Source organism: Gossypium raimondii, chromosome 11, assembly GCF_025698545.1.
Source record: "Gossypium raimondii isolate GPD5lz chromosome 11, ASM2569854v1, whole genome shotgun sequence".
Taxonomy (NCBI): Eukaryota; Viridiplantae; Streptophyta; class Magnoliopsida; order Malvales; family Malvaceae; genus Gossypium; species Gossypium raimondii.
In genome coordinates, this window is record NC_068575.1 from 11,256,830 (window position 1) to 11,279,753 (window position 22,924).

At 34.1% G+C, this 22,924-nt stretch overlaps 1 pseudogene; it reads right to left on the reverse strand.

Annotated features, from left to right (window-relative positions):
- Positions 1-5,853: 5,853 nt before the first annotated feature.
- Positions 5,854-22,924, reverse strand: part of LOC128034740 (ribulose bisphosphate carboxylase large chain-like) — a 36,518-nt pseudogene continuing 19,447 nt past the window's right edge.

Genomic DNA, 22,924 nt, shown 5'->3' on the forward strand with positions numbered 1-22,924 from the left:
ATATGTGAAGACAAACTATCTGTAGCCTCCAAGTAAAAGTTCCACCACAACTCAATAATTTATTTTCTTAAGAACACCTAATCCTTAGGAGCCATATGAAGAATTTATAAGTACCTCTCATCAACAAAGCAACACCGAGGCAGTTTTCATATTCTTACTATGCGAAATTACCTCTACACTCTCCCTTCTTCTCTAATCCACCAAAAATTATAGTCATGGTTCTCGACAAAACTGTGTGAATCATCTCCAACCATCAATCTATATTTTTGTATCAATAATTGGTGTGATGAACGTGGACCAAACATGGCTCATCTTGGTGAGAATTTCCTCGAAAATCAATATCAAGAAAAAAAACCAATATAATTGAAATTTCCAACATCAAGTAGCTTAAGATCAACAAGGTTACTTGCTAATAGGTATATCAAGTTGGTCAAAATAGTCAATACCAACAAGGGAATCAAAATAGGCAACCTTATGATCCTTACAATCCTTGAGAATTTTATCATCAATAGTATCTTGTTAAAAAATAATTATCCACCACCTAGATATCAAAATTCTTATCCAAACCAATGACCATTCACACCACTACCACTACTAGGAATTCATCCTTAGCTTACCCCAGAAGGTCAAGCCACAAAAAGTCTAACTCAAATTCTCAACAATATTGAGTTGCAAGAACATATGAAAGCTTTGCAATACCAATTGTAATAGCTACAAATATAGCTTTTTCAACAAAAAAAAAGTTCCTTTAGCAAAATGCTCAGGTTATTCAAGAACTTGGAGTGAATCAACCCCCCAAAATCAATAGCCAATGTAAAAACAAGTAGCTTCTTCACATCACAATCAACAGTAAAACCCTAACAAGCATGAAAAGTGCCACTGTAACATCTCAAAATTTAGCTTAAAAGTTTTGTGAAATTATTTTAAAGATGAGCAAATAGCCTAGTGGTTAAAATGAAATAAGTAAGCATGGAAATTAGTTAAGGTCCCAAGTTTGAATCCCTTCCCTTGCTAAATAGCTAAAATTTTGCTAGAATTTTTCCTTCTCCCTATTTTTGAACTCCCCCTAGCTAGTAAACCTAGGTATAAATATCGATTTTATTTATTTTTTCAGCCTTTAGCCATTTCCTTTTCACCTTAGCCACCCCTCCCTCTTCCTCTCCTCTTTTCTCTTCAAATTTTCTTTTATTTTCCCTTGTGTGCCGCCGTCCAAACCATCAAGATCCACCATTCATTTTTTATTTCTTATACAATGAGTTCTTGCACCATTCTCCTCTCTTTCTTGCTACCATTTTTCCAGCCTTAAATCTTAAATCTTTAACCCCCAAGAACGATCTCTATTGTTGCCCAAGAAACTTCACTGCTATCTCTTCCTTCTATCAAGTGTAAGTGTCATTTTTCAGTCGTTTTCTTGACGAATCTTTTAAGAAAATACCCAATTTTCTAGATTTGGAATTGGAGTGATTTTTAATGATTTTATGAGAAATTTTATAGCCTTCAAAAGTTATTTAATTGGCTTTCAAATTAGCCTCGATTTGCCACCGTTGGTGGCGGTGCGTCACGCCTAAAGGCACAAAAAGGGGTTGCTATTTTCTTTAATTTTTACCATCTATTTCCATCAAAATCTTGGTCTTGTAAACCCTTCCTAATCAACCTCTAATCATGTGTGACTTAGAAAAATTCAATATTGATCGTTCAACAACTTGGAATTGACAATTCGAGAAGTGTAAGTGCAGTTGGTTGAAGGTTAATATGTAGTTTTAACTTAATTGTTGGGGAAATTGTTAATTGATTGGATTAAGGTTTTTATTGATTGAATAACCACAAATTTTTTAGTATTTAATTGTGTTAGCTGCCGACTTAAATGCTCCAAACCAACAGTGAAGCCTTTAGATGTTCGCGCGCACGTTTCGCGTTAAATCAATGTAAGTAACTTAGTTGCTTTGGATCGAGAATTTTTGTGGAATTCGATTAAATTCTTATGGGTATGTTTTAAGGTTGGTTTTGACAGCGATCTAACTCAATAAATTCCTATTTATTTTAATTTAGGTTTGATTTAAGGTTTTAAGGATAAATCGTGTGCTTCGCAAATAATGTTCCGGCAGTGCAAAAATAAGGTGTGGGTTGTAACTTGATAATTTGAGTGTTTTAATAATATTTTGAAAGTTATAAACGTTGATTAAGCTTGTGGGTCGGGCTTAGTTAAATTGCTAATTAAATGTTTTTTTAAAGTGGCCAAATCAGGTACTTTACGAGCCCTAACTAAATGGCATGTTTGCAATGTTGCATGGTTGACTGAATGGTTGAATGATTGGTACTATTATGAATGGTTTGTTTATGTAATGTATGATTGGTTGTATGTATAGTATGTATTAATATCAAAATAAGTATTGAATGCATAAAACCTTTGTTGGGTAAAATGCCATGAAAAGTACTGAATGTAAAACTACTATACATGCACTGGAAAAATTTCCTTAAGTGTTAACGAATGATGGCATGATAAAATGTCACCGTGTTGGTGGTGAAATTAAACGCTCAATATGTGAATGTTATAATGAGGGCATGTAAACTATGCTATTGAAAGAAAACGAATGAAACATGCATTTGATCGAAATTTGTATGACACCGCATGTGCATAGGGTAGGATATTGTGGTTGACGGAGGAGTTCCGTGGAGTAATGATGACATATTAAGTCCGCATATAAGTTGTCAAGTTTTATGTTAAATGGTAGTATAATTGTATTATGTGTTATGGTAGTTTAACCACATCGAGTGTTGCTCGCAATGATAAGAGTTTGGTAGACAAGTTCTGGGGAACTCGTGGTGTGCAGCGGATGGTCTGGGTAGGATTTGATTATGCATTATGATAGGTCCATAACATTTAAGAATGATTATAATTATGACATGTCACACCCCTAAATTGGGCCTAGTAGTTTCGAGGGTAATTCAGGGATTTTAGCTCAAAAATGTGTTCAAGAACTAGAAGCATAATGGAAATGTCTTCGTCTATAGCTTTTAGAGAATTAAACCATTTTTTGAAAATATTGTAGAAAAGACATTTAATTTTAAAATGTGAACTATTTTGAAAATTTTAGAGTACAAAAAGGTAAATATGTCGAAACTTTAAAAACACCCTATTTTCCCCCTTTACTTACACTAGTTACACGGTTCTACTTCTCCCATCTATTAGGTTGTCGTCCCTTCAAATCCAAAACCCTATTTATCTATTTTGATCTTCCAAAATCTAATACTTTTATTTCCTTCAAATTTCAAACACCAAAACCCTTCCAAATTCAAAGAGAAACACCAAAAACACAATTAATTTTACTATCGTTCAAACTTTTAGGTTTATTAGATTTTCAATCGAACATCCATTTTTTCTCCAAACGAAGATAATTTTTAGTTCTCCTATTAGTTTCAGATGATACCTAGCCTTTCAATTTGAGCTTTTATCCATTAAATCAAAAGTTTTGAATAAATGCCGAAATTTGGGTCGCTAATGGTGAAATTTGGGATTTTGAATGAAAATGATGTTTCAAAATGTTTTTTTAATTAGTTTTGATGTGATTAGAAGGTTTCTAAAATTTCCTTGAAGTTTTGTTGAAATATTCTAAGGTTTTATTGAGTTTTTGTGAAAACTGCCATTGTACATCGAAATCTTGGAACCATAAATCTATGTAGTTTTGTCTAGTTTGAAGGTTGGGAATTATTCTTAGGTTAATAATTAGATGATTGGAATCAATTTTAGGTAAAGAGATTGAGTAAAGATTAAGATATTTAAGTTTTGAATTTGCAAGTCGAAAATTTTAGTTCTAAGAGAAAGAAACCTAAGAGCTACGGTTTTTTATTATTTGAGTGTATCTATAGTTGTAGATTAATTATGTGTTGTATGGTTAATTTTGATGAAGATTTGGAACCGTGGGAGCCTTCGATGAGCAAGGCAAAAAGAAAAGAAAAACTGGCTTAGGCTTTCGATGACTAGGCGAAATCACAAACGGTGAGTGTTTGGAATTGCTACTAGAAGACACGATTCAAAGTGTTAATTGGGAGCTTAGGAGTAGCCTAACCCCTACTCTAAGTTCTGAGTGCAAGCTTTCTTATACCCTCATTTAATTTGCAGAGTATGTGATTGTGTGTTGTGGATTGAGTATTAAGATGTGATATATGCTTGTAGTGGCTATTGTGAATATGTTAATTGTGGGTATGATATACATGCCGAATAACAGTGATGATGTTGTGCTTATTGTGTGAATATGCAGTGAAAGTTTGTAGAAAATGATAAGTAAAAATGTGTGAATAATTGTGGATAGTTTGGGCTTGTGTCTTTGAGACCGTTGGATATAGTTGGCATGCCATAGGATTTTTGAGTACTCACCATTGTGTTGTGTTATTGGGGCATTAGGGCCTGAGACAGTTTTGGAGAGATAAGGGAATGTGAGCTCAGCTCCATTCACCGGGATATGTTGGTGTGTTGGAGATTCGTGTGTCCAATGTGTGGTGATAGAGCAAACTTTTATGTTTCATATCCTTTGTTAAGTATAACTCCTATTTCAGTCAAATTTGAAAAATAATCTTCTAATTAAACTCTGTTTCTTTATTTTAATCAAACACTGATTAGTTTAGATTATTTTATTATTATTTGACATATGAATTTAACCTATAAATAGGCTCTTTTACAACCTTAGTAAATACACCCATTAGATATTAGAATTCATAACACATTTAGAGAATTTTGTGTTTACGTTTTGAGGGTTCTTTGTTTTCGGGGTTTAGTTTTTATCTCCATCTTTTTGTACTCTTCATTTCTTTTGCCATTATAGTAAAATTATCTTTGCCCGTGGTTTTTTATCCTCTTTGGAGGAGTTTTTCCACGTTAAATTTGTGTGTTCAATTTCTTAATTTCTTCTGCTATTTTTACTTGTTTCTTGCTTAATCGGGTCAATCTCTAACAGGTGGTATCAGATCTTGTTCAATTTCCATAAATCAACCCATTCAGATATTGCAGCAACAAGGTTTGAAATTGAGAAGTTTGATGGTGAGACAAATTTCAATTGTGGCAAGTTCGGATGATGGCAATTCTAGTTCAATCTGGTTTGAAAAAGGTTGTTACCGGGAAAAAGCCTGAGAATCTAAATAAAATAGAATGGGAAAAGCTTGATGAAAAGGATTTGTCTGTAATCCAGTTGTGCCTCGTGAATACGGTATTGCAGGAGGTATTGATGGAGAAGACCTCATCTGCCTTGTGGAAAAAGTTAGAAACTCTTTATGCAACTAAGTCTTTGGCTAACCGTTTAGTGTTGAAATAACGTCTATTTACGTTTCACATGAACGAATGTGAGCTTCTTAGAGATCAAATCAATCAATTCATCACTCTTTTAAATGATTTAAAGAATGTTGAGGTTCATATTAATGATGAAGATCAAGCCATGCTATTATTGTGCTATTTACCCCCTTCATACAAGTCTTTAAGGGAGACCCTGATTTATGGCAGAGATAAACTCTCATCCGAAGATGTGAAGGGTCATTTGTTGAGTAGAGACAAACTCAACAATGAGCTTCATTTGGATAGCAAGGCAGATAGACAAGCTTCTGTTTTAATAGCATCAAAGAAACGAGACAAAAGGTGTCGCTATTGTAAAAAGTTAAGCCACGTCAAAGCAGATTGTTATAAACTACAAAATAAAAGGGCTACTGAGAGTAACGAGGAATATGTAGCTGGTGCTAATTTGGCCGATGAAAGCGGTGATGATTTCTTGTTAGTGTCAACGAGCGATAACTCCAAGATCACGTCTGAGTGGGTCCTAGATTTTGGATGTTCTTTCTACATGTGGTTACTGGATTACAAAGTATCAATTGCTTCGAATTCAAATTTGATCTATCAAGCTGGTTTATCTAATTTATCCACTGCGTCGAATTCAAATTTGATCGCCTTCCATACTTCACAAGCAGCAGTTAGTTCAGGACTCTATTTGCTAGCCTCGCGGATAATTTCATTACCCTCGCGGGCAAGGTCACGTCCCTCATTATGAGCTTATACACATGCTTCTAAATCTACTCGATTAGCTACGGCACCCGGTGCATTTCCCCAAGGGTGTCCTAAAGTTCCTCCACTGAATTGTAGTACGAAATCATCTCCAAAGATCTAAGTCAAAGCAGGCATATGCCAAACGTGAATACCCTACGAAGCTACGGGCAGAACACCTGGCATAGAAACCCAATCTTGAGTGAAATAAATACCACGGCTTCGATCTTTTTCAATAAAATCATCACGTAGTAAATCAACAAAGCCCAAAGTTATGTCTTTTTCTCCTTCAAGTTTACCTACTACTGTACCAGTGTGAATATGATCTCCACCAAACATACGTAAAGCTTTAGCTAGTACACAAAAGTGCATACCATGATTCTTCTCTCTATCAATAACTGCGTGCATTGCGCGATGGATGTGAAGAAGTAAACTATTATCTCGGCAATAATGAGCCAAGCTAGTATTTGCAGTGAACCCACCTGTTAAGTAGTCGTGCGTTACGATAGGAACTCCCAATTCTCTAGCACACATGACCCTTTTGATAATTTCTTCACATGTACCTGCAGTAGCATTCAAGTAATGCCCTTTGATTTCACCTGTTTCAGCCTGTGATTTATAAATTGCTTCGGCACAAAATAAGAAACGGTCTCTCTAGCGCATAAATGGTTGGGAGTTCACATTCTCACCATCTTTGGTAAAATCAAGCCCGCCACGTAGACATTCATAAACTGCTCTACCGTAGTTCTTAGCGGATAACCCCAATTTAGGTTTAATAGTACATCCCAATAGGGGCGACCATACTTGTTCAATTTATCTCTTTCAACTTTGGATGCCATGAGGCGGGCCTTGGAAAGTTTTAATATAAGCAATAGGATTCGCAGATCCTCTACACGAGAGCACGCAGGCTTTGAACCCAAATACATTACCCACAATGGAAGTAAACATGTTAGTAACAAAACCTTCTTCAAAAGGTCTAAAGGGTAAGCTACATAACATATATATTGATCTTCTTCTCTAGGAACGGCTCAATGTGGTAGCATCGCCTTTGTAACGATCAAGGTGGTAAGCCCATCGGTCCACACGGTTGTCCATGTACCAAGAGAAGATTCAACACTACTGTGACCCTCGCTTCCTCAAAGTAAACCCCGGTTGAGGAGTTACTCGGAAGGCTTCAAGATATCGGTATCTTTGATCGCATATTCGGAGTATAATAAGTCAATTTATACTCTTTAACACCACTTTGAATCCAACACTTGCTTTAGTCTCTGTTTGTGGTGACATAAGTCCCTCCTACAACTCATGAATTAAGAATTCTCGCAACAACAAGGTCTACTCGATATAAATAAGGAGTTAATGAAACCTTTTCAAGAAATCTTTCAAAAATTATCAACAAATTTGAAAGGTTCCTTATTAGACCATGGTATTTGATTCTCCAAATACATCATTATTCTATATTCTTTCATATGTATGGCTTAATCCGATCCGTGTTTTCAAGTTTCTAATTCCTTACTTTTTTTGAATCCAAATTCTAAATGCAAATGAAATAAGTAAAATAGAAATAGATAAATAATATTAATATAATATTCTAATATATTAGAAATAAAATATATAAATAAATTAACAAAATATATAAATAAATTCTAATACTAATATATATTAGAATATATATATATAATAGAATAGATAAATATATAATAGAATTAATATTCTAACATCTAATATAAATTATATATTATATATTATAAGCTCAATAATAAGAAATTCACCGTTGACAGTAATATATGTTGTATATGTAAATCCTAGATGTGAAAACATGCGTAATTATAGAGAATGGTTCTCCACATACAGTTCGGTTGAAGGTGGAGTTGTGCGCATAGGAAACGATTCATCTAGTAAGGTAATTGGTATTGGTACTGTTAAAGTTAGGATACACGATGGGATGATTAGGACACTCTCAGATGTTAGGTATGTACCTGATTTACGAAAGAATCTCATCTCCTTGAGTATTTTAGACTTGAAAGGATGCAGAATCAACATCGAGTCAAGTGACATTAAAGTATTTCGTGGAGCTCTCGTTTTGTTAAAAGGTAAAAGAACTGGCAGTCTTTATATTCTGGAAAGTTCTACAGTGACTGGTGAAATCGGACGTCCTTCGTCCGTTACAGAGTCGAAGTCAACTCGTTTGAAGAGGAGCCAACTTGGTCATAGGAGGGAAAAATGTATGACCATTCGTTGAAGAGAGGTTCTCTTTTGGATTCAGGTTTTGAAAAGTTAGGTCACTGTGTTCGTGAAAATCAGACCCGGTTAGTTTTGATTTGGTAGTGTACAAGTAGAAGGCTAGAAGTCTTCTAGTTTCTACGCACAGATTCGACTAGTTAATTCCCTGCATAGTTCAAGATAGGCTCGTGGTGAACTTTGGCAAAGATGGCGTCGTAAAAATATGAGTTAAGGTGGAGATTTGTTAAGTATGGCTCCTATTTCAGTTAAATTTGAAAAATAATCTTCTAGTTAAACTGTGTTTATTTATTTCAATCAAACACTGATTAGTTTAGATTATTTTATTATTATTTGACATATGAATTTAGCCTATAAATAGGCTCTTTTACAACCTTAGAAAATACACACATTAGATATTAGAATTCATAACACATTTAGAGAATTTTGTGTTTACGTTTTGAGAGTTCTTTGTTTTCAGGTTTTCGGGGTTTAGTTTTTATCTCCATCTTTTTGTACTCTACGTTTCTTTTCCCATTATAGTAAAATTATCTTTTCTCGTGATTTTTTATCCACTTTGGAGGAGTTTTTCCATGTTAAATTTGTGTGTTCAATTTCTCAATTTCTTCTGCTATTTTTACTTGTTCCTTGCTTAATCGGGTCAATCTCTAACAAGTGGTATCAGAGCTAGTTCAATTTTCATAAATCAACCCATTCAGATATGACAGCAACAAGGTTTGAAATTTCTTAAACTCGACAATGACCCTTCACATCTTCGAACGAGAGTTTGTCTCTGCCATAAAATAGGGTCTCCCTGAAAGACTTGTATGAAGGGGGTAAAGAGCACAATAATAACATAGCTTGATCTTCATCATCAATATGAACCTCAACGTTCTTTAAATCATTTAAAAGAGTAATGAATTGACTGATGTGATCTCTAAGAAGCTCACATTCGTTCATGTGAAACGTAAATAGACGTTGTTTCAACACTAAACGGTTAGCCAGAGACTTAGTTGCATAAAGAGTTTCTAACCTTTTCCACAAGGCAGATGAGGTCTTCTCCATCAATAACTCCTATAATACCGTATTCGCGAGGCACAACTGGATTTCAGACAAAGCATTTTCATCAAGCTCTTCCCATTCTGTTTTATTTAGATTCTCAGGCTTTTTCCCAGTAACAACCTTTTTCAAACCAGATTGAACTAGTAGTGGCAATTTCTCGTTGAATGTAATATTATGAAATGTGATATATGCCTATTTATTATGTAAATACAGAGCTGGAAATGTTGGCAATTAATGCATTAATATTTTAATATGTTACACTAGTCAAACGTGTTTGTAATTGTGTTTTAGATGTTTTCATTTAACGCGTGTTATCATGTTTATTTGGTGACCTTTTCAATCACTCACTGAGCTTGTTTAAGCTCACCCAATCTTTTTATACATTACAGATAGTTAGTGTTATGGTGTGAATATTTCAAGGAAGCGATCCAAGTTAGGCTTAGTAAATTGAGTAGGTGTCGTCATTATTCTTTTATATTGGGGAAATAAAGGCAATGTGGCTAGAACATTGACTATATATGCATATTGTAACAGCCCGTTTTCAGTGAAATCAGAATAGTGGTTTAGGGACCACAAATCTGAGTTCGAACGAAAATTTATTTTAATATTATTTCATGCTCAACATGTTGATAGAAATATTGTACCAAAATTTCATAAAATTTTTTTTCCTGATTTCATGTTTAATTTAATGGAAAGGACCAAATTGCACAAAGTGCAAAAGTTGAATTCTAGTAGTGAAAAGGAAAAAATAGCTATGGAATTCAACATTAGAGGTCCTTATATGGCAAATAGACTATTAAAAGGAGTTAGTAGCTAAGTACGATGATTCATCCATGGAAATTTAATTAAATAAAAGGATGAAAGTGGAAAGTAGAAATAATAAAAAATAATAATTGATTAAATAATGAAAATATCATTTTTTTCATCATCTTTTCCAATTTTTTTTATGGAAACCCTAGCTAAGAGAAGAGAACCGAAGCAAACTTATTTGGCTTGATTAGGTATGTTTTCTTGTCCCGTTTTTAATGATTTTTACATTTTCGAGATTGTAATAGCTTAATTTAGCTATCTCGGGGATTAATTTGTAAAGTTATCAAAGGACGAGAGTCTTTCAATGGATGAGTATGCATGAATTATGAAGTTTCATGGTAGAAAATGAAAGGTTGTTGATAGATAAACAACTTTTGTTAAAGGAATTTTGATGAAAACATTATTTAGGGGCTAAATTGAAAAGATGTAAAATTCATGGAAAAATTTTGATTTTTTTGAAATACATGGACTGATATTGTGATATATGAAAATCGGCTAGGCCTGGAATAATGATTAAGTTGCATGAATTTCATTTTCCAAGCCTAGGGATGAAATCATAATTAATTAAAAGTATAGGGGAAAAATGATAATTTTTCCTAAGATGTGAAATGGACTGAATTGAATGTGAATTGTATTAAATTGAGTTAAATTTACTCGTATGGATCTAGATAGACCAAATACAAAGCTAGGTTGTGGAAAAGAAAAAAAATATTGGATTAGTATATTACAATTCACGAACAATTGTCGAGGTAAGTTTGTGGAACTTAATTGTGAAATTATATGCTTGAATTGTATGATATGTATGTGAATTGTGTAATGGCCATGTATATAAAATTTGATTACATATCTGGAAATATTTGAAAAATATTAAGTCTCGTTTGAACAAATGAAATTCGATTGGATACAGGATTTTCAATTGGTTATGATCCTGAATATGTTGCAGACATACCATAGCTCAAAAGAGCGTCCCATTATAAGCCCTCTCAAGCTTTCCGTTATATGGTTCTTGTGAGCTTCCCGATAATAGCTCTTTGGAGCATCCCGATCAATCGTGATCTTACATGTGTTGTGGGCACACCGCTGCTCTTATGAGCTTCTTGTATAGGCTCTTTGTGAACTTCTCGATATTGCTCGCTTGAACTTCCTGTTATATGGCTATCCGGTGCTTCCTGATTAATTTCTCTTCAGAGCTACCCGTTAATTGCTTTTCGGAGCTACCCATTATAGGCTCTTTGTGAGCTTCCCATTATATTGCCCGGGTAGGCTTCCCGTTAAATGGCTCACATGAGCTTCCCATTATATAGCTTGAGAGAGAGAGTCTGTTTATATGTTCGTAAAAGCATTTTTGAATATGAATTGACGGATTTACAGAATTGTACACTTTGTGTGTACAACCCATGTATCCTTCGATATTTCAAATGATTTAACGAGTGAAATTCTAATATAAGTTAAAATGAACACTAAATGAATTGTTACCAAACATATGGAAAAATGATATTTGATGAGCTCATCTTTATTCTGGTTATTCACATGAAATACATAACTAACATGTTTGATGAGATTATGTATGTTACGCTAATTGCTAAATTGCTTTGGATGTATTTTTGTATACTTACCTTAAGTGAAAATATATGTTAAGTAAATTTTCTGTTATACGAACTTACTAAGCATTATATGCTTACTTTGTTTTATTTCCTTTGTTTTATAGTTATACGGAAGCTCGTTAAGGTTGGAAGCTGGTCGGAGCCACATCACATTATCAACCACTTTTTTTCGGTATAAATATTAAATCAACTTTTGCATAATGGCATGTATAGGTTATCTTGAGCAATGTTGGCATATAGATGTGTTTGGTTGATAATAGTCATTTGAATGGCTTAAGTTTGGTACATTTTGAGATGTATATATATAGCCTTAACATATTTAGTAAAATATGTATATATGTGAATTTGATCAATTAGGTAAGATTGAGTATATGAATACAAGTGATGAAAATATCATGCATATGACTTGGTTTTGGCTTGGTTAATATGTCTTGTATTTGATTGGGAATGTGTTTAAGTGTTAATGTAGGTGGAATACAAGATTGGGTGAGAAATAGGGCTTAGAAATGACCTTATTTTGTCCACACGGGTAGAGACATGGGCTTGTGTCTCAGCTGTGTGTGACACACGACCCAGAACATGGGCGTGTGACATGGCGGTGTGTCCCCTGCATTTTAAAAACTCAAAATAGAATGCTCGGGTATTTTCACACGGCCTGGTACACGAGCGTGTGACCCCTGCACCTAATTAATGAAAATTAATATATTCACACGGCCTAGGACACAGGCGTGTGACTTGGCCTTGTAACCTAAGTCAGAGAGTTACATGGGTATGGACACGGCCGTGTGCCCTATTTTGAATATTCACACGGCTTGAGACATGAGTGTGTCCCTTGACCGTGTAAGCCACACGGCCTGACCACACGGGCGTGTGTCCCCTGCAGTTTGGAAAATTTTTGAGATTTTGTGAAAAATTCTCTAAGTTTCTGATTGAGTTTCGACTTGTATCTAATGTATGTTTTGGGCCTCGAGGATTCATATAAGGGACAATATGCGTAATATATGATTAATTTCTGAGATGAATGTGAAGTGATATAAAATGTCTTTATTTGATCTGTAAATTTTCAGTAATGCCTCGTAACCCTGTTCTGGCGACGGATATAGGTTAGGGGTGTTACATTTATTGGTATCAGAGCTACGATTTAGCCAATTCTCAGAATAACGTAGCGTATATGAGTCTAGTTATACATGCCATTATATAACCTGTGATAGTGTGATATCTTCTGACCATTTTAAACATGTTTTTCATATATTAATATCATCCAACCGAGATGAATCTGAAGAAGCTAAGAGCAATGCTCAAGCTTCAGTTCAAAGAGCAACCTCTAGTAGTAGAAGGCCCGTATCTGAGGACTGAGGAAGAGAGGCTAAAGAAGCCTTCTTCCAAATGATGAATGAATGATTTATAGAATTTGTAAGAACAAATCCAACTGTACAACCTCCTCCACCCCCTCCTGTTCCTCAATCGATTCCTGATATACCACAAGGTACAGAATTTATTAGGATCGGTAAGCTACTGTTGATAAAATCCGTAAATATGGTGCTGAAGAGTTTAGATCTACAGCTGATGATGATCCAGAAAAGGCTAAATTTTGGCTAGAAAATACTATCAGAGTTCTGGATGAATTATCTTGTACATCCGCTGAATGCCTAATGTAATAGGCCAATTTGCCCGGCCCATTTTGTTAAACCAAATAAAAAAGAAAAGAAAAACAAAATATTTAAGTTTAGCCCAAATGTCCATTTACACAGCCCAATTACAATTTAAAAAAAACTAAAACTAAACCCGATCCTAAGCATCAGCCCGAATTCGATCCATGCCCAAAACAAATTCAGAAGCAGAAACCCTAGGCATTCAGCCCTAGCTCCAGCGCCATTCTCCCCAGCCACGCGCACCTCCGTACGTGCCACGTCCACCCTCCGTACGCCACACCTGCAACAGAAACAAACAACACCGACAGAGCAACAACCAGCAACGAAAAAGAAAAAGAAAACAGAAAATGAAAACATGGCAATGACAGATCATTTATTTTATTTTATTTTATTTTGTAATTTTGGCTATAAAGAGCTAAGGCAAACAATGTAAAAGGCTCCCTTTTTTACACAATATCAATACACAGAGATTAAATACAAAAGCCAAAAATATTGAAAAGAGGTAATCGGTTGTTCTCTTTTGATTATTTTTTTCCTTTTCGATTCATTTTTTAAAATCTAATATTACTAATAAGAAAGTAGAGAGGAAAGGGAAGAAAAGGGCTTACCTCGGCACGACGTCGGAACCTCTGCTAGCTCCGTTCCAAATCGGAGTTGATAGTGGAGAGTTACCGGGTTAGCGAGGCGGCTGAGAGTAGAGGGAAGGGTCTTCTGACTTTTAGGTTTTTAGGGTTTTAAGAGGCATTTATAAGTGTTCCAAATGGCACCGTTTGGGGCTAGATTCAGTGGCTCGAAAACGGTGCCATATTAGCATCTGATCCGTGTGGTGACCCGACCCGAGGGAAGGATCCGCACATTTTGTTTCAATGGTTTATTTTCACAATTGGTCCCCAGATTTTGTAACATGTTTAAATTGATCCTTTTAGGTTTCTTAAATTTTTCCATATATTTCATTGCTTGTTTCAATTTGGTCCATGCTGAAACGCGGCGTTTTGGAGCTGAGGATATTTTCCTCTTTAGCCCCCATGTTATTCACGCGTGCCTTTTTTGGTCCTCAATTTTGCTTTATTTTCATTTTTTTCCCTTTTATTTCAAATTTAATACAATTTTGCCCATACTTATTTAATTTAATGTACTTGATTTTTATGTTGTTTACATTTTATTTTTGATATATTTATTTTAAAATTTAACTCTTTTTTGTTTAAGTTTAATATATTTTTAATTTTATTATCAATACTATTTTAATATTATAATATTTTACTATTTTGAATCTATCATTATTATATTATAAATTTACCATGTTCTATTGTTCAAAATTTATTATATATCATTATCTAAATTTCCATATTTTTATATATATTTTCATGTAAATTCAATGCTTTTATATACATTTTTAAATATTTTATTCTATAATATATTTCCTCTAAATTCACTCATTACATATTTTTAGATTTGTAAATATTTTTATAATGCTATTATATAATAATATTATATGCGTATATATTTCATATTAAATTAGTTTCATTATCCATACATACATAATCTATTGTTAATTTCATATTATTATATAGATATTTTATCTCTTTCAAATATTTTAACATTTTTAATTTATTTCAATTTATTTCAATATTGTTAATTTATTTAAATTTATTTTAAAATTTTAATTCATATATTATACTTATTTCTTAAATTATGTTTAAATTTGTATATTTCATTAGTGTTTTGTAAATTTACTTGGTTTCAATTAGTCTTCTATTACTTGCCAATGTTGGTATTTGTATGATATATGGTTGAGATAATTATTGCTATGCTTGTTTAAATTTATTTATTGATTATTCATTATTCATTAATGTACATTCTAATTTACGAATCACCATTTCGCGTTGTACGTTATTATTTCATTGTTTTATTTGTTCAAAAGATTACGTTCAATATCATTCAAATACCAAGAGCATTTTTATTAAAAAAGTTTTCAAAAATGACGCAATACTCGGCATTTGGGATCTTCGAAAAGATTGAGCCCTAACGTATTGGGTTCCAATTTTCCTCGTTGAATCTAAATAATCGAGGATATGCTTTAATCAAAACACATAAATAAAAGCTCATTCTCGAGAATTCGATACGTTGTGTCCTAATGCATTGGATATGACATGTTATTTTCTCGAGACGAGGATTCTTCTAAAAATAAAAGCAATATGCGGTATTTAGGAATTTTGGGAAATTGAACCCTAACTTACTAGGTTTTGATTTTTCATTTGACCCAAATAACCAAATACCCTTCTTAAAATGCATAGGTTTTGAAAATCAAAATATAGACTTAATTTTGAGGATTTAAAATGTTGCACTCTAACTTACTGAGTGCGACAATTTATTTCTTTGAAATAAGTGAGTCTCATCATCCAATTTATTTCATTCAAATTTTCTTTTCAAAGGATCGTATTTTAAAATCGTTTCAAATTCTCGACACTAAGATATTAAACAATCAATTCGATACAAATTTTGGGCGTTATGAGGGTGCTAATCCTTCATCGTACGTAACCGACTCCCGAACCCATTTTTCTAAATTTCATGGACTAAAATCGTTGTTTTAATAAAATCAAATCGTTTATTAAAAACAACCACTTTTCAAGGTGATCCGATCACACCTTATCAAAAAAGGATTGTGGCGACTCCCGTTTTTTCGTTTCATTTTCAAATCCAAGTCGACCCCGTTTTTATCAAAAAAATGGTGCCAACACCTGAAATATGCTATGTCTATGTTAAAAGACTCAACTTACCAGTGGTGGAACACCTTAATTTCTTTTGTGCCAAAAGAACAGATTACATGAGAATTTTTCCAGATTGAATTCAGAAAGAAATATATCAGCCAGAGGTTTCTTGATCAGAAATGGAAAGAATTCTTGGAACTTAAACAGGGCTGTATGACTGTATCTGAGTATGAACGAGAATTTGTCAGACTGAGTAAATATGCTAGAGAGTGTATCCCGACTGAAATCGCAGTGTGTATGCAGTTTGAAGAAGGTCTGAATTAAAAGAATTTGTTGTACTGGTCGATCGAGCTCATAAAGCTGAAGAACTGAGTAAAGAAAAGAGACAAGCTGAGAGGGAAACCAGAACTTCAAGTAAAGGATTTACCAGAAAGTCATATTAGTCGACCTCAAAGAAATCAAAAAAATATCATGACCGTTCTACCATTTCTGTAGGGTACTTTGGGAGAGACAGAGGTATTAAACGCCCCAATCCGAGATCTCAGGCTACATCTATAGCAAGTGTATGTAGTGTTAAAAATTCTAAACCCCGATGCAAACACTGTAATAAATTTTATTTTGGATAGTGCCGCATGAAAAGCGAAGCATGTTTTAGATGTGGTTCTTTTCACCACTATCTCAGAGACTGCCCGGAAAAGCCTGAAAAAGATATTGTACAGACTTCAAGGCCAAGCAACCCCGCCTCGAGAGGTAGACCACCTCGTAACCCTAGTAATGTGAGTGGTAGCCGAGATACGGTCAAAGACTCAACTATTAAACCTGAAGCATGAGCACCAACCAGGATATATGCTATTCGGGCACGTGAGGATGCCTCTACACCCAATGTGATTACTGGTACTTTTTATCTTCTTGATACTGATATTACTGCTTTAATTGATCCTAGTTTAACATACTTATATATTTGCACAAATTTAGTGTTTAATAAAAATTTACTTGTTGAGTCCATTGAATTCGTGGTTAAAGTCTCTAACCCCCTAGGCCAGTATATGATGGTGGATAAAATTTCTAAGAATTGCCCTTTAATGATACGTGGTTACTGTTTTTCAGCTGACTTGATTTTATTGCCATTTGATGAATTTAATGTGATTTTGGTAATGGATTGGTTGACTAAGCATGATGCCGTGGTTAATTGTAAACAGAAGCATATTGTGTTGAAATTTTAGGATGGTGAAATGCTCTGTATTGAATCTGATAAATTAGATGGATTGTCTAATGTGATATCAGCCATGTCAGCATTGAAATACGTTAGAAAGGTGTATGATGCTTATCTTACTTTTATGTTGGACACTAAAGTATTTGAGTCGAAGATTAAAGAAGTACTAGTAGTCTGTGAGTATCCTGATGTGTTTCCAGAAGAGTTACCTAGATTAACATCGGATAGAGAAGTAGAATTTTCTATAGATCTTGTTTCGGGGACAACACCGATATCGATAGCACTGCATAGAATGGCCCTTACAGAATTGACTAACAAGGGTTTTACTCGACCTAGTTCATCACCTTGGGGTGCACCGATTTTATTTGTAAAGAAGAAAGATTGGTCCCTGAAGTTATGTATTGATTACAAACAACTCAACATAGTCACAATTAAGAACAAGTATCCACTGTCTCATATTGATGACTTATTTGATCAGTTAAAAGGTGTCACAGTGTTTTCAAAGATAAATCTCGGTTCTGGTTATTATCAGCTTCGAGTGAAAGAATCAAATGTGCCGAAAACAACTTTCTGAACCAGGTACTGACATTATGAATTTCTTGTGATGCCATTTGGCTTGATTAATGCCTCGGTGGTATTTATGGATTTAATGAATAGAATCTTTAGACCGTATCTGGATAGATTTGTTGTGGTATTTATTGATGACATCTTGGTATATTCTCAAGATAAAAATGAATATGCTGACCATTTGAGAATTGTTCTGCAAACTCTGCATGATAAACAACTGTATGCCAAATTTAACAAATGTGAATTTTGGTTTCGGGAAGTTTGTTTTCTAGGATATATAGTATCTGCTAAAGGCATCAGGGTGGATTTGAATAAAATTTCAGCAATTGTTAACTGGAAACCACCAAAAAATGTGTCCAAAGTCAGAAGTTTTCTGGGACTAACTGGTTATTATCGTAGATTTGTACAAGGGTTTTCGATGATAACTTTGCCGATGACAAGGCTACTACAGAAAGATGTGAAGTTTGAATGGAATGATAAATGCCAACAAAGCTTTGATCGGTTAAAAGCCCTATTGACCAAAGAACCAGTTCTAATTCAGCCTGAATCGGGTAAGGAATTTGTAATTTATAGTGATGCATCATTAAATGGTTGAGGCTGTGTTCTGATACAAGAGGGTAAAGTAATAGCTTATGCATCTAGACAGCTTAAATCACATGAAAAGAATTATCCGATACATGATTTAGAATTGGCAGCTATTGTCTTTGCGCTAAAAATATGGCGACATTACTTGTTTGGTGAAAAATGTCATATATTCTTCGATCATAAAAGTTTAAAGTACCCGATGTCGCAAAAATATTTCAATCTAAGACAACGAAGATGGCCTAAATTGTTAAAAGACTATGATCTGGTTATTGATTATCATTCGGGAAAAGCCAAAGTAGTTGAAGATGCTCTGAGCAGAAAATCTCTGTTTGCTTTACGAGTAATGATTACCCAATTGTCATTGTCTGATGATGGTTCAATTTTGGCTGAGTTAAAAGCTAAACCGACATCTCTACAACAGATTTGTGAAGCTCAGAAAAATGATGATGAGTTACAGGTTAAACGAGTACAATATGAATTGACTTCTGATTCAGAATTTCAAATTGGACCTGATAATTGGTTATTATTTTAGGGCAGAGTTTGTGTTCCAAAGAATTCAGAGCTTATACAGAAGATTTTGCACGAAGCTCATAATGGTATTATGTCCGTGCATCCGGGGAGTAATAAAATGTATAATAATTTGAAAAAGATGTACTGGTGGCCGAAAATGAAACATGATATCTCTGGATTTGTATCTAGATATTTGATATGTCAGCAAGTTAAAGCTGAACATCAAGTACCTTTGGGGTTGCTATAGCCAGTGACGATACTAGAGTGGAAATGAGAAAGAGTTACTATGGATATTGTGTCAGGGTTACCCCTATCTCCGAAAAAAAAAGATGCCATTTGGGTAATCGTTGATCGTTTGACAAAGTTTGCACATTTTATTCCGGTACGTATGGATTTCTCCCTAGACAGATTAGTGGAGTTATATGTTTTTGAGATTGTTAGGCTACATGGAGTACCAGTCTCTATTATTTCAGACAGAGATCCACAGTTTACATCCCGATTCTGGAACAAGTTACAAGAGGCCTTGGGTACGCAATTACATTTTAGTACTACATTCCATCCTCAGACAATGGTCAGTCCGAACGTGTGATATAGATTCTTGAAGATATGCTTTAGTGTTGTGTTTTGGAATTCGAAGGCAATTGGGAAAAAAATTTGGCCCTAATCGAATTCGCATATAATAATAGTTATTAGTAAGCATTAAGACGGCACCGTACGAAACTCTGTATAGTGGTAAATTTAGAACTACATTGTATTGGACTGAACTCAGTGAGAAAAAGATACATGGAGTTGATCTAATCAGGGAAACCGAAGAAAATGTGAAAGATATTCGAGATAGTCTGAAAACAGCTTCTAATCGTTAGAAATCATATGCAGATCTTAAAAGAAAAGAAATATCATTTCAAGTTGGTGACAAGGTATTTCTGAAAGTTTCTCCTTGGAAGAAAGTTCTTCGGTTTGGCCGTAAAGACAAATTGAGTCCACGATTTATCGGACCATATGAGATCACTGAAAGAATCAAACCTGTTGCATACCGATTGGCTTTACCACCAAAACTAGAAACGATTCATAATGTCTTTCATGTGTCTATGTTACGACGGTATTGGTCAGTTCCTTCACATGTTATCTCTCTGATAGAGGTTGAAATTCAACCTGATATAACTTATAACATGGAACCGATCAAAATTTTGGCACGTGAAATAAAAGAACTGAGAAATGAAAATGTACCGTTAGTAAAAGTTCTATGGCAACGACACGAAATAGAAGAAGCTACCTGGGAACCAGAAGAAACAATGAGGAAACAATATCCAAACCTCTTCATTGGTAAGATTTTCAAGGACGAAAATTCTTAAGGGAGGGATAGTTGTAACAACACAGTTTTAGTGAAATCAAAACAGTGGTTTCAGGACCACATATCCGAGTTTGAAAGAAAATTTATTTTAATATTATTTCATGGTCTACATGTTGATAGAAATATCGTACAAAAATTTCATAAAGAAAATTTTCCTGATTTCATGTTTAATTTAATGGAAAGGACCAAATTGCACAAAGTGCAAAAGTTGAATTCTAGTAGCTAAAAGGAACAAATAGCTATGGAATTCAACATTAGATGTCCTTATATGGCAAATAGACCATTAAGAGGAGTTAGCAACTAAGTATGATGATTCATCCATGGAAATTTAATTAAAGAAAAGGATGAAAGTGGAAAGTAGAAATAATAAAAAATGATAATTGATTAAATAATGAAAATATCACCATTTTCATCATCTTCCCAAATTTTTTTTATGGAAACCCTAGCTAAGAGAAGAGAACCCAAGCAAACTTATTTGGGTTGATTAGGTATGTTTTCTTGTCCCGTTTTTAATGATTTTTACATTTTTGAGATCGTAATAGCTTAATTTAGCTATCTCGAGGATTAATTTGTAAATTTATCAAAGTACCAGAGTCTTTCCATGGATGAGTATGCATGAATTATGAAGTTTCATGGTAGAAAATTAAAGGTTGTTGATAGATAAACAACTTTTGTTAAATAAATTTTGTTGAAAACATTATTTTGGGACTAAATTGAAAAGATGTAAAATTCATGGAAAAATTCTAATTTTTGAAATACATGGATTTCTATTGTGATATATGAAAATTTTCTAGGCTTGGAATAAGGATTAAGTTGCATGAATTTCATTTTTCGAGCCTAGGGATGAAATCATAATTAATTAAAAGTATAGGGGTAAAATGGTAATTTTTCCTAAGATGTGAAATGGACTAAATTGTATATTAATTGTATTAAATTTACTCGTATAGATCTAGATAGACCAAATACAGAGCTAGATTGTGGAAAAGAAAAAAATATCGGATTAGTAGATTACAATTCACGAACAATTATCGAGGTAAGTTCGTGTAACTTAATTTTGTAATTATATGCTTGAATTGTATGATATGTATGTGAATTGTGTAATGGTCATGTATATGAAATTTGATTACATATCCGGAAATACTTGACAAATATGAAGTCTCGTTTGAACGAATGAAATTCGATTGGATACAGGGTTCCCGATTGGCTATGATCCTGAATATGTTGAGGAAATATCGTAGCTCAAAGGAGCGTCCCATTATAAGCCCTCTCAAGCTTGTTGTTATATGGTTCTTACAAGCTTCCCGTTAATAGCTCTTCGGAGCATCCCGACCAGTCATGATCTTACATATGTTGTGGGCACACTGCAACTCTTATGAGCGTCTCGTATAGGCTCTTTGTGAGCTTCCTCATATTGCTTGCTTGAACTTCCTATTATATGGCTATCCGGTGCTTCCTGATTAATTGCTCTTCGGAGCTACTCGTTAATTGGTCTTCGGAGCTACCCGTTACGTGGTTCACATGAGCTTCCCATTATATGGCTTGAGAGAGAGAGAGCTTTCTGTTTATGTGCTCGTAAGAGCATTTTCGAATATGAATTGACGGATTTACAGAATTTTACACTTTTTATGTACTACCCAAGTATCCATCGAGATTTTAAATGATTCAACGAGTGAAATTCTGATATAAGTTAAAATGAACTCTGAATGAATTGTTACCCGTCTATACTTAAAAACATATGGAAACATGATATTTGATGAGCTCATATTTATTCCGGTTATTCACATGAAATACACGACTAACATGTTTGATGAGATTATGTGTGTTAGGCTAATTGCTAAATTGCTTTGGATGTATTTTTGTATACTTACCTTAAGTGAAAATATATGGTAAGTAAATTTCTATTATACAAACTTACTAAGCATTATTTGCTTACTCTGTTTTATTTCCTCCGTTTTATAGTTATACAGAAGCTCTTTAAGGTTGGAAGCTGGTCGGAGCCACATCAAACTATCAACCACTTTTTTTTGGTATAAATATTAAATCAAATTTTGCATAATGGCATGTATAGGTTATCTTGGCCAATGTTGGCATATAGATGTGTTTGGTTGATAATAGTCATTTGAATGGCTTAATTTTGGTACATTTTGAGATATATATATATATATATATGTAGCCTTAACATATTTTATGTGTGTGAAATTTGAAATGGTTAAATGATGGTATGTATATGGATGAATGGATTAAGATAGCATATTTAGTAAAATATGCATATATGTGAATTTGATCAATTAGGTAAGATTGAGTATATGAATACAGGTGATGAAAATATCATGCATATGACTTGGTTTTGGCTTGGTTAAAATGTCTTGTATTAGATTTCGAATGTGTTTAAGTGTTAATGTAGGTGGAAGACAAGATTGGGTGAGAAATAGGGCTTAGAAATGACCTTATTTTGGTCGTACTGGCAGAGACACGGTCGTGTGTCTCAGCCATGTGTGACACACGGCCTAGCACATGGGCGTGTGACATTGCTGTGTGGCCCCTGCATCTTAAAAATTCAAAAACAGAATGTTCGGGTATTTTCACACGGCCTGGCACACGGGCATGTGACTCGGCCGTGTGA